The 8,859-nt window shown below is 36.1% G+C and overlaps 1 long non-coding RNA gene across 1 annotated transcript in view; it reads left to right on the top strand.

Moving 5' to 3' along the window:
• The first annotated feature begins 278 nt into the window (after nucleotides 1–278).
• Nucleotides 279–8,859, top strand: part of LOC119716957 (uncharacterized) — a 28,102-nt gene continuing 19,521 nt past the window's right edge. The window contains exon 1 of the long non-coding RNA XR_005265828.2: nucleotides 279–414. This is a non-coding gene — a long non-coding RNA (uncharacterized lncRNA). The remainder of the gene's footprint in view (nucleotides 415–8,859) is intronic.

The following is an 8,859-nucleotide window of genomic DNA, read 5'->3' as shown; positions in this document are numbered from 1 at the left end:
TTCCTCTAAGCCAGCAGAAGACCTCACTCTGGGTTGCTTCTGATACTGCTGTGCTTGTGGATTTAAATCCGTATGGCTTTTTTTCATCTAGCTTGATTTTCAACAAATGATCTGACTTCAAAGAAACCCTGTTGATTTTCTTTGTTACCAGATATAAACTAGCCTATGAAATGATTAAGCTTGAGTCAGGCACAAGTTGCTAGGGGTGAGCAAGGCAGAGCTGCAGTCAGAAGGCAGCACACAGGAGTGCAGCGATTGCACTGGCAGCAGGTCGGCGTGGTGCCCTGGTGCTTTCTTGTTGGGTCAGAGAGCTCACCGCTGGGAGGGAACATGCAAGAGTTGCCTAATCCATCTCTCCGCTGTAGCTCTGTCTGCATGAATAATGATATTCTATTTCGAATAACAGACAAGCAGGTAAGTTTAGAGCTTCCTTCTTAGCAGTGATTTTGCTCCCCATTTGTTTGATTTTGGAGCCATCATGGGGGCTGCTAAATTTCTCTGCTGAGCAGCTACTGCCTGGAAGTCAGCACCTACTTAAACCATTTCTCATATCAACCTAGCATTTCCAAAGCCAAGCAAAACCTGTAGCCTTGAATAACTTCTAGAATTTAAGCTAATATCAGGCTGAGGAAGCAGTTTAAGAACCTGTTCCTTCCTGCTTTCAGTAGTTCATTACCACTTCTCTGCTCAGGCTGGGTACCCAATACATGTGTATTAGAGGGCTTATTTGGCTCACATCAAAAGTGAAAACCAATATGACATGTTAGTGTGACCCAGTTTGTGGATTAGAACACAGTTGCTTAACCATCCAGGCAAACTCTGTCATCTGACAAATCCTATGGCCTTTTTAATAGTAGATAAAATCTTCAGTCATTCTGTTGTTAACGACATTCCTCCTGGCAGACTGAAATTCTTCTGCAGAAGAATTCTTCTACAGAATACTTTTTTTTTTTTTTCTCCCCAAAAATGCATGCCATTTTCATCTTCTGTTCTTCATAGCCAAGTAAATTATTTTATAGTTTCCATACCTTTTGTAATGAAATTTCACAGCTTTTGCAAGCACTTTTTTAGAAGTAGAAGAGACTTGAAAGACAGCAGTTTTAAGGGACCATATAAACTACTATTTCATTCAAGCTTATCTTCATGGTTAACTCCATGGGAGAGTAGCTGCCTATCTAACCCATTTCCTTGATTGGAGCTTCTAGCTGCTAATGTAAAGAAAAAAATAGGAATTCTTACTGTTTACAACCTTCAAAGTTAAGAGCAATCACTGCAATATAAACCTAAGAATGGGTGGTAAAATCATCAGGGATTTATTTGAATGTGTTCTGGTATTTTGAAATGATCAAGGAGAAATAATCTAAGTAAGATGTTTGTCTAACTTGCCAGGAAGTGACTACATAAGGCTGAATTTAAATGTCATGTACTCATTCACTGGGAGCCGAAAGAGAGTTGATGACTCTGGTGTAGTTTGATGTTACATCTAATCTCATGAAATTGCATGCGTAACCCTCAAAAGGGCTTCTCCTGTCCTTGCATTGATTCCTTCATCTGCTTCCTGCCATGTCACTGGCCTTGGATCCAATAATTAAGTGACCTAAGAGTAAGTTAGTACACTTTGCTGATCCCCCAGAAAACTAATCTAACCAAAAACTAATCTAACTAAGACTAAAAATAATAATTTTCTATTGCATCCACTCACTGAACCAGCTCATTCTCTGCTAGAGCTGACACAGAAGGGATAAAATGGTCAGCAAAGAATGGAACATGACCAGCCATGATAAATGAAGTCTGCAGAGCTTTGAGTTCAGTGAACCTCAGACCCCAGTTTAACAAGAGTTTTAATGTTGTCTAAAAATAGATTGCTGCCAAAAAAAAACTATACCCATACTACTGGCAGTATGTTCTCACTTCATTCCTTTTGCTGACATTGGGTGTTAATTCTAGCTGGACCAGACACCTCATGTACAACAAAACACTGCAGCTTCCACAAGTCCATCCACTGAATGCAAAAAGGCAGCATTGTCTGAATCTTTCTGGTAAGTTAAAATTCAGCCATGTTAAATTCCCTGATCTAGACCACTGGGTAGTTATCTAATTGGCAGAGTTGGCACAGGAAGAAATGTCAAGATATGGGCAAGAACTCAGCAAGTGTCTTTACAATCCTTTTGTAGTTCATTCCTAAATCATCGTAAAGAAAACATGAGGTATGAGACTGCACAAGGCTGCAGTGGGTATCTGGTTGAGATTTAAAACACAGAAAAGAAGGATAAAATATCATGTCTCTAATTAGTTTCTGAAAGGGAGTATTATATGTGCTGGGGAAAAAAAAAAAAATAAAAAAGTGCCAGTTTTCTGATGCTGGAGAGATTCTGTTCTACTAGAAGATGAGGCTGTGCATAAATTCAGATTGTAGCATAAATAGTCAAGAAACCTAACTGTATGCAAAATCTGAACTAGAGGCAGACAGCTTCATGATATATATTTGTAAGGTGTATAACCATTTTTTACACCAAGTAATTATTTCTTCCTTCTTTTAATTAACTGAGGCATATTCCTTTACTGGAAATATACATATATATATATATATAACTTCACACCTTTTCAGGACCTCCCTTCTGATTTTGTATGACAGTTCTTGACAGTTCTTGTAGCTTCAACATCTTAAGGAGACAGAAAGGCTTCATCTTCCACTCTGCTGCACAGGTTGCTGATTGCATCCAAAACAGGTGTTTAATTTTCAGCTAAACTTCTGCAAAACTTGCAGATTAAGTCCATCTACTGAATATAATGACCATTCTCAAGCATTTTAAAGGGTGATCCTTGTGTGAAGCCTTGCTTTTAATATTTTTTACTTTTTCAAAGTAAACAACAAATTGTGAAAAACAAGTACATGAAAGTATTGAAAAAAAGATAAACTTCTTTTTTAAAAAATATAAATGACATTTTGAATGGTGAAGGGACTAAATAAAATAGCTCTCATCATAAAATTGCTCAGAAATTTGAGTAGGAAATCAGTAACTGTTGTGAACAAAAAAATAAGTCCAAGATGAAATCCTGACTGTTTAAGAGTCAATTTCCTATTGATTCTTTTGAGGCCTGAATTTTATCTCCAGCATTTATGATAATTATGCTTATTAGTAACTCGTTCATTCTCCACTAGACAGAAAACCTTCATTTTCACTCTTCCTTCCTTGAGAGATTTGGGGATGCACAACATTTACTCCTACAGATTTCTAAAGCAACAGCCTCCAAGTCAGATGTCAGCCTGCTGTAAGTGATGTGGTCACATTTTCAAAAATGCTTGATCCCTAGTTGTCCTGTATGTTTTCTATGGCAATTAGATTAAAGTACATGTATGCCACTTGGATTTTAACTGCAGATTCTCTGTTGCACAGGACCCAGAAAGGTACTTAATGCAATGAGCTACTTTTAGCTCCAAGAGTCTAAGCTCCTTCCCATTTTTCACATATGAAGCAATATTGTCATGTGGCCTTTCATCTTTATATGCTTTCATGGTGTCTATTGAGAAACAGTTCTGGGAAAAATTGGAAATTGAAAGAATGCTGCCATTACTTTAATGGAAAAGCACAGAAGATGACTATTCATAGTAATCACAGAAAGGATGCAAGACACCACCCAGCCTCTTTTATGCCCTGAGAAGACATACTGGAAGAGCTCTAAAATATAAAGAGTAGAGAAATATTAGGTACAAGTTAGGTATCCATACCTCTTGATTTGCAATGTAATGTAATATGCAGAGGCTTAATGTTATATTTCTTAACTTCTGAATAGTGAAATAAGCTATTATCAGCTGATGATGCTGAATTTGCAGAGTACAGAAGGCTGACAAATGTGTGAATAACCATTGTTTTTACAATGAAAACTGTAAAACTATGTCTGTATTTGTGAACCAAACATGGGCCCAGGCTATTAAGTTATTAGCATAATCCCTAGAACAGTTTTGGCCTGGGCCAAAAAAGCAGTCTTCCAAACTGCATCTGAAGCAATGACCATTATCAGTAGATAGTTTGGATTTGGCATCGTGGTTCCAGCAGACCACTGGATATGAGCCAGTGAATGCAGCTGTAAGGATGTGAGCTATGTCATAGCACTTAACCATGTGGCAAGCAGTCAGTGGCTTGTTTTATTTACCGGTACAGATATACTCTAAGTGTGTCAGAGCAGAAGAAATATATTTTCTGATACAGCATAAGAAGCCAGATGAACTGATGTTTTCACCTTCAGAAGCATGGCAGCTACACTTACAAACACACACACACACACAAGTTCCATAAAAATTAAGGTGTATGAAAATACATTTTAATGTATCTTAATATGAAGCTTACATTTTCATTGGATTATATTCAATGTTAGATACTTAAGATATCATTTTTGAGGTAAAAAATATATTCTGGTAATTTATTCCAGTTTTAAGCCTAAAGTATATCTTCTAAGTATATCTTCTGACTTGTATCATAATCTTGCCCTTTTTTTTTTTTCTCTCACAGTCATGAAAAAATAAAATGAGGATTTTTTAAAAAGGTTTGCAATCAGGAAACCTGGACTTTAAAGCAGGTTCTGTATCTCTGCATATTTAGATATCTCCAATTCCAGATCGAAAAAAAGAGCAGAACTAAATCAAAGGAAGCAAAGTCCTGCTCTTGAGCAATATCAACTTCCTACCTCCATGGAAAAAAAATAAGTCTCCTTAGAGATTCAGAAAAAGGATGAACCATGAGGGTCTGGCATCATTTATCATTGGATATGGTGCAGAAGTTCCAGGTTATTCCATTATCAAAGTGGGGAGGAAAAAAAAAAAAAAAAAAAAAGTCATAAAAAAGCCGAAGTTAGCACTAAAGAGAATTTTAAAGTGATTACCAAATAACATGTGTTTCACATGAATACAGAGGTATTAAAACTAATTTAATTTGCTCTTCTAAATGAAGAATGGCATCCAAGCATGCCTGTTTATCTCATTTGAAAAGATAAATGTTCCATCTTCCAGTAGCCTTTGCCTAGAAGGCTGAGTTTTTATCTTACTGTATGTTCTCCACATCTAGTAATCAACAGCTATTTTTCACCTGTGGAACTGCTTTGGCATTCTGACTTTATTTTTATCTTGTTTTTAGTTACCTACAATTGCACTTTAACATGTGATTCATAAAAAAATAAAATTAGGTTGCCAGGGTCTGGGTCTTAAAAATCAGTTTTGCGGTGTCGTCTTTCCTGCACTAATGATCCAAATAAATCATTACGGAGACAGTGGAATTCAGTGCTAATAATCACCTGTACACTTTCATACTCTTATCCTTTAACTCTTGTAACACTGAGAATTACTAATATCTTCTTCAGTACAGAAGGCAAGAAACACCTGGCAGCACATTTACTTACCTATTATGTTGTTCAAGCTCTAAGCACCGATGTACAATATGTACATGTGATAAAATTTCCGAGAAGAAATATGATCAGAAAAATCATTATGCAAGTTGTGGTTTCACTTAACCTTTTTAGTCTGTTGAGCATATTTGATGTTTTCTTACAGCAAACTTAATAAATTTTAACATCCCTGGACTTCCTGGCCACCACTGTCCTATACTGGTGTGTAGGTCTTTGGAACATGAATAGCTGGAGGTAACTTACACGGTCTGTTCATACTACCTTTGCTACTTACACTTTAATCCAGTATAAAGCAAATAAACTTTCATCTTCTAGGCACTTAAGTTAATTACATTTAGCCAGAGTCTCAAGTGCTGGAATCGGTTCTATATACAGCCATTACAAAGCCAAACATCATAAAATCCAGATGCAAAAAACATGGCAACTTAGTCTAACAAATTTGCTTTGGCGTGAAACATGAACAAAACCATATCAACCACTGTAGCACTTCAGATGTCAAATTGTTAATCAGTGTTCTAAAATGAAAACTTATTTTACTGATGTTTATATACATGTACATTATTACTAAAATGCATTTTGATTCAAACAGTAGAAAATCTTAGTATAACCAGTGTGTTGAATCTTTGAAAGTTAGGTGCCCATATGTTCAGTTTCCCAGAATAGTAATCATAAATTATAAAGGCAATTTCAGTTTAATTTGATACTGTCTATTATTTTTTCCATAGAAGGGATTTTCTGTATTTTTATTTCTATGCCACAACTATTGAGGGAATTACTACTTTTTCAAAAAACTACTGGTAGAAATCTTAATTATAAAGAGTTTTTCAAAACAATTCAACTTCTAACACGAATTAACCCAGAAATTTCTTTCCAAGTCACATTGAACTCTTGAAAAAATAAAATAAAAAGAAAGAGCTCACAGAAAAGACTAGGGATATAATCTAGCTGCTTTATTTTTTGGAAAAATAATTCATATTAGTATCAGACTGTGTGATATATCAGCTTCCTGTCTTGCACAAGCGCATTAACACACTGATTTGGGAGCATATTACTCCAATTTGCACAGTGAAAACTGCTTTTAATATTCCTTTGCAATATGTAATCCAATAATAATATAAATTGGTCCAAGGTCCAGAAAAGATCATTTTAGCTTTAAAGAGTTTTGCTGCATTTGATTATTCTTTTACTTTGCTAGTGTAAAACTGTTCCAACTTCTATGTTCTAGTTCCCAGACTCTCTATAGTTCACACCACTGTCCATCACCTTAGGTTCATAAGGCTGTTTACATAAAACTAAGTAGTAATTATTATATGGATTTTACAGAATCCATTGTACACCTCATTTTGGTGGGGAAACAAAAAAATCCATTTGAAATAATACAGGAGTTTTATATCTTATTTGGTTATAACTTTTTGCCATTGGGTTCATTTAGTAAAAGATGCACTGAGTGTGGGGTTCAATTCCTTTTGTTGTTAGGAAAGTAGTTTGAAAAATGATTGTCTGGCAATTCCTGGAGGCAGCCTATGAACTCTTGTCTGCTGTTGAATCATTATGAATCCCCAGTGCCTGTGAACGAGGGACCTAGAGTTCATCAGGGATTTCCCGTCATGTCATTTTCAATCAATGTCAGTTAGTAAAAATCAAAACTTCTCAGTGGGATATTCGCACTGGTTCTGATGAAGGTGAGATTCTTGCCCAAAATAAGAGAAACAGAATAACCCACATCAGATTAGATGATGTCTGAGATAGAGAGTAAGTTTCAAAATTTAGCTCCAGTAGTTATATTGTGATTTAAACACATTTAAATAGCTCCCCCCCAAAAAAGGAAAATAAATAAAAAAATAAAATAAAAATAAAAATAAATTGAAAAGATCCACCTCAAAAACAAAACAAACAAACAAAAAAAGATGGCAGAGTCATTCTAGGGATTTTGAAGAGTGATGCAGGGAGCAGATATGGCAGAACAAGCTGAAAATGTTAGTGCTCCTCTTTACTGAGGACAAGTGCACAAGAGCTCTGCTAGAAGTAAAAATTTTGTCCATGCTGCTTAACCCACCTAAGAAAAAGACAGTTAAATTAAATTATTGTAGGTGTTTTGACATTGTCTGATGATGGCTAGAAATTTCTTCTGTAACTTTTCTTCTTCCCTCTTGCTGGCAGAGAGATAGGGGATATCATGCACACTTGTAGTTGCCTGAGCTGGAGGACAACTGTCTCCACTGCTTTAATTCAAGTCCTTTGCCTTTCAAGCAGAGCATGGCATGGGTTTTCTCATGACACAGATCCTTACAACTGGCTGTCTCATCTTTTCCTGCTGTGAGATAGGCAATCTCTTTCCTTATCATTCTTACTGGTAACCATTATATCACAGAGGCTGGCAGTGAAAACCCTAAGGAGCAAAAAGGCTAGATGTTCCAGGATTCAGCTCTGCTGCTGCCATGCAAAAGGCTTGTCAGTTCAAGTTTGGTTAAAAGCTGCCTATGCAAAACTTGTAAGTGGGTACCACGATTTCAGAATACAAACACCAAATTAAATGGCAGCCCTAACTTGACCAGTCCCCTAAGCTCAATAAAGTTCTGAAGTGCATGAAACTAGCTTTCACTGTAACATATTTATTTAAGCCATTAAAAAATGTAGGCAAACTTAAAGAGTAGAGAAGAAAACCTTACCCCTGAACTTCTTGGGCTTCGTTGGTTTAATGTTAGTCCTTAATTTCTTGAAATATTTTATATGCAGATAATATCTGTGAAGTTCAACGTATCTCTTCCTTTGTATGGTATTAAATAAGGCTCATCAATAAGAGTTTCAGACAGACTAGGATTTTATGTTGTTGTTATATTACTGCTGGCATGCCCTGAAGCATGATTATCTCAATGACGAAAGACAAAAAATTGAGTCCATCAGTGTAATAATAGTGGCATTTTGAAAGGAGCAATTGCCACACAGTTTACACTCAAACTGCTTCACAAGGTACTGCCAAATATTTTTAGTGTTTAGAGGGATTCCTTCCTTCATCTAAGTAAGCAATAAACCAGCAATGCCAAGTTTATAATGTGATTTTAACATGTGTTGTTTCTTTTTCCCATAAATGCTGCAGGTTAGGACCTTGTTCACAACCATCCTGTGAAACTCAGTTCAAAGATTTCACCTAGCAAGAAGCTTTTACACTCTTTTCTGTTGGCACATCTCACACACTAGTATATATTGAGTGTAAATTTATTTCAGTTTTGATGTTCCTTGTGCTCTAATTGTTGCTACTGTCCCTCAGTAGAAGCTATCTCAATGGGAAAGGTGTCCATGTTATTCACATCAGATTAAGCATGTCTTATAACCAACTTCACACACCACCTACACATTTGAATGTAAGTGAATTTGAGTAACTGTAAGACCTGGCCTACGTAAGAAATCAATAAAATATATTTACAGTGTATACAGATGTATGTAGCTGCAGTGGTGTAA

The sequence above is a fragment of the Anas platyrhynchos genome, chromosome 4 (assembly GCF_047663525.1).
Source record: "Anas platyrhynchos isolate ZD024472 breed Pekin duck chromosome 4, IASCAAS_PekinDuck_T2T, whole genome shotgun sequence".
In the NCBI taxonomy this organism is placed as follows: Eukaryota; Metazoa; Chordata; class Aves; order Anseriformes; family Anatidae; genus Anas; species Anas platyrhynchos.
This window is presented reverse-complemented; position numbering and strand designations above follow the sequence as displayed.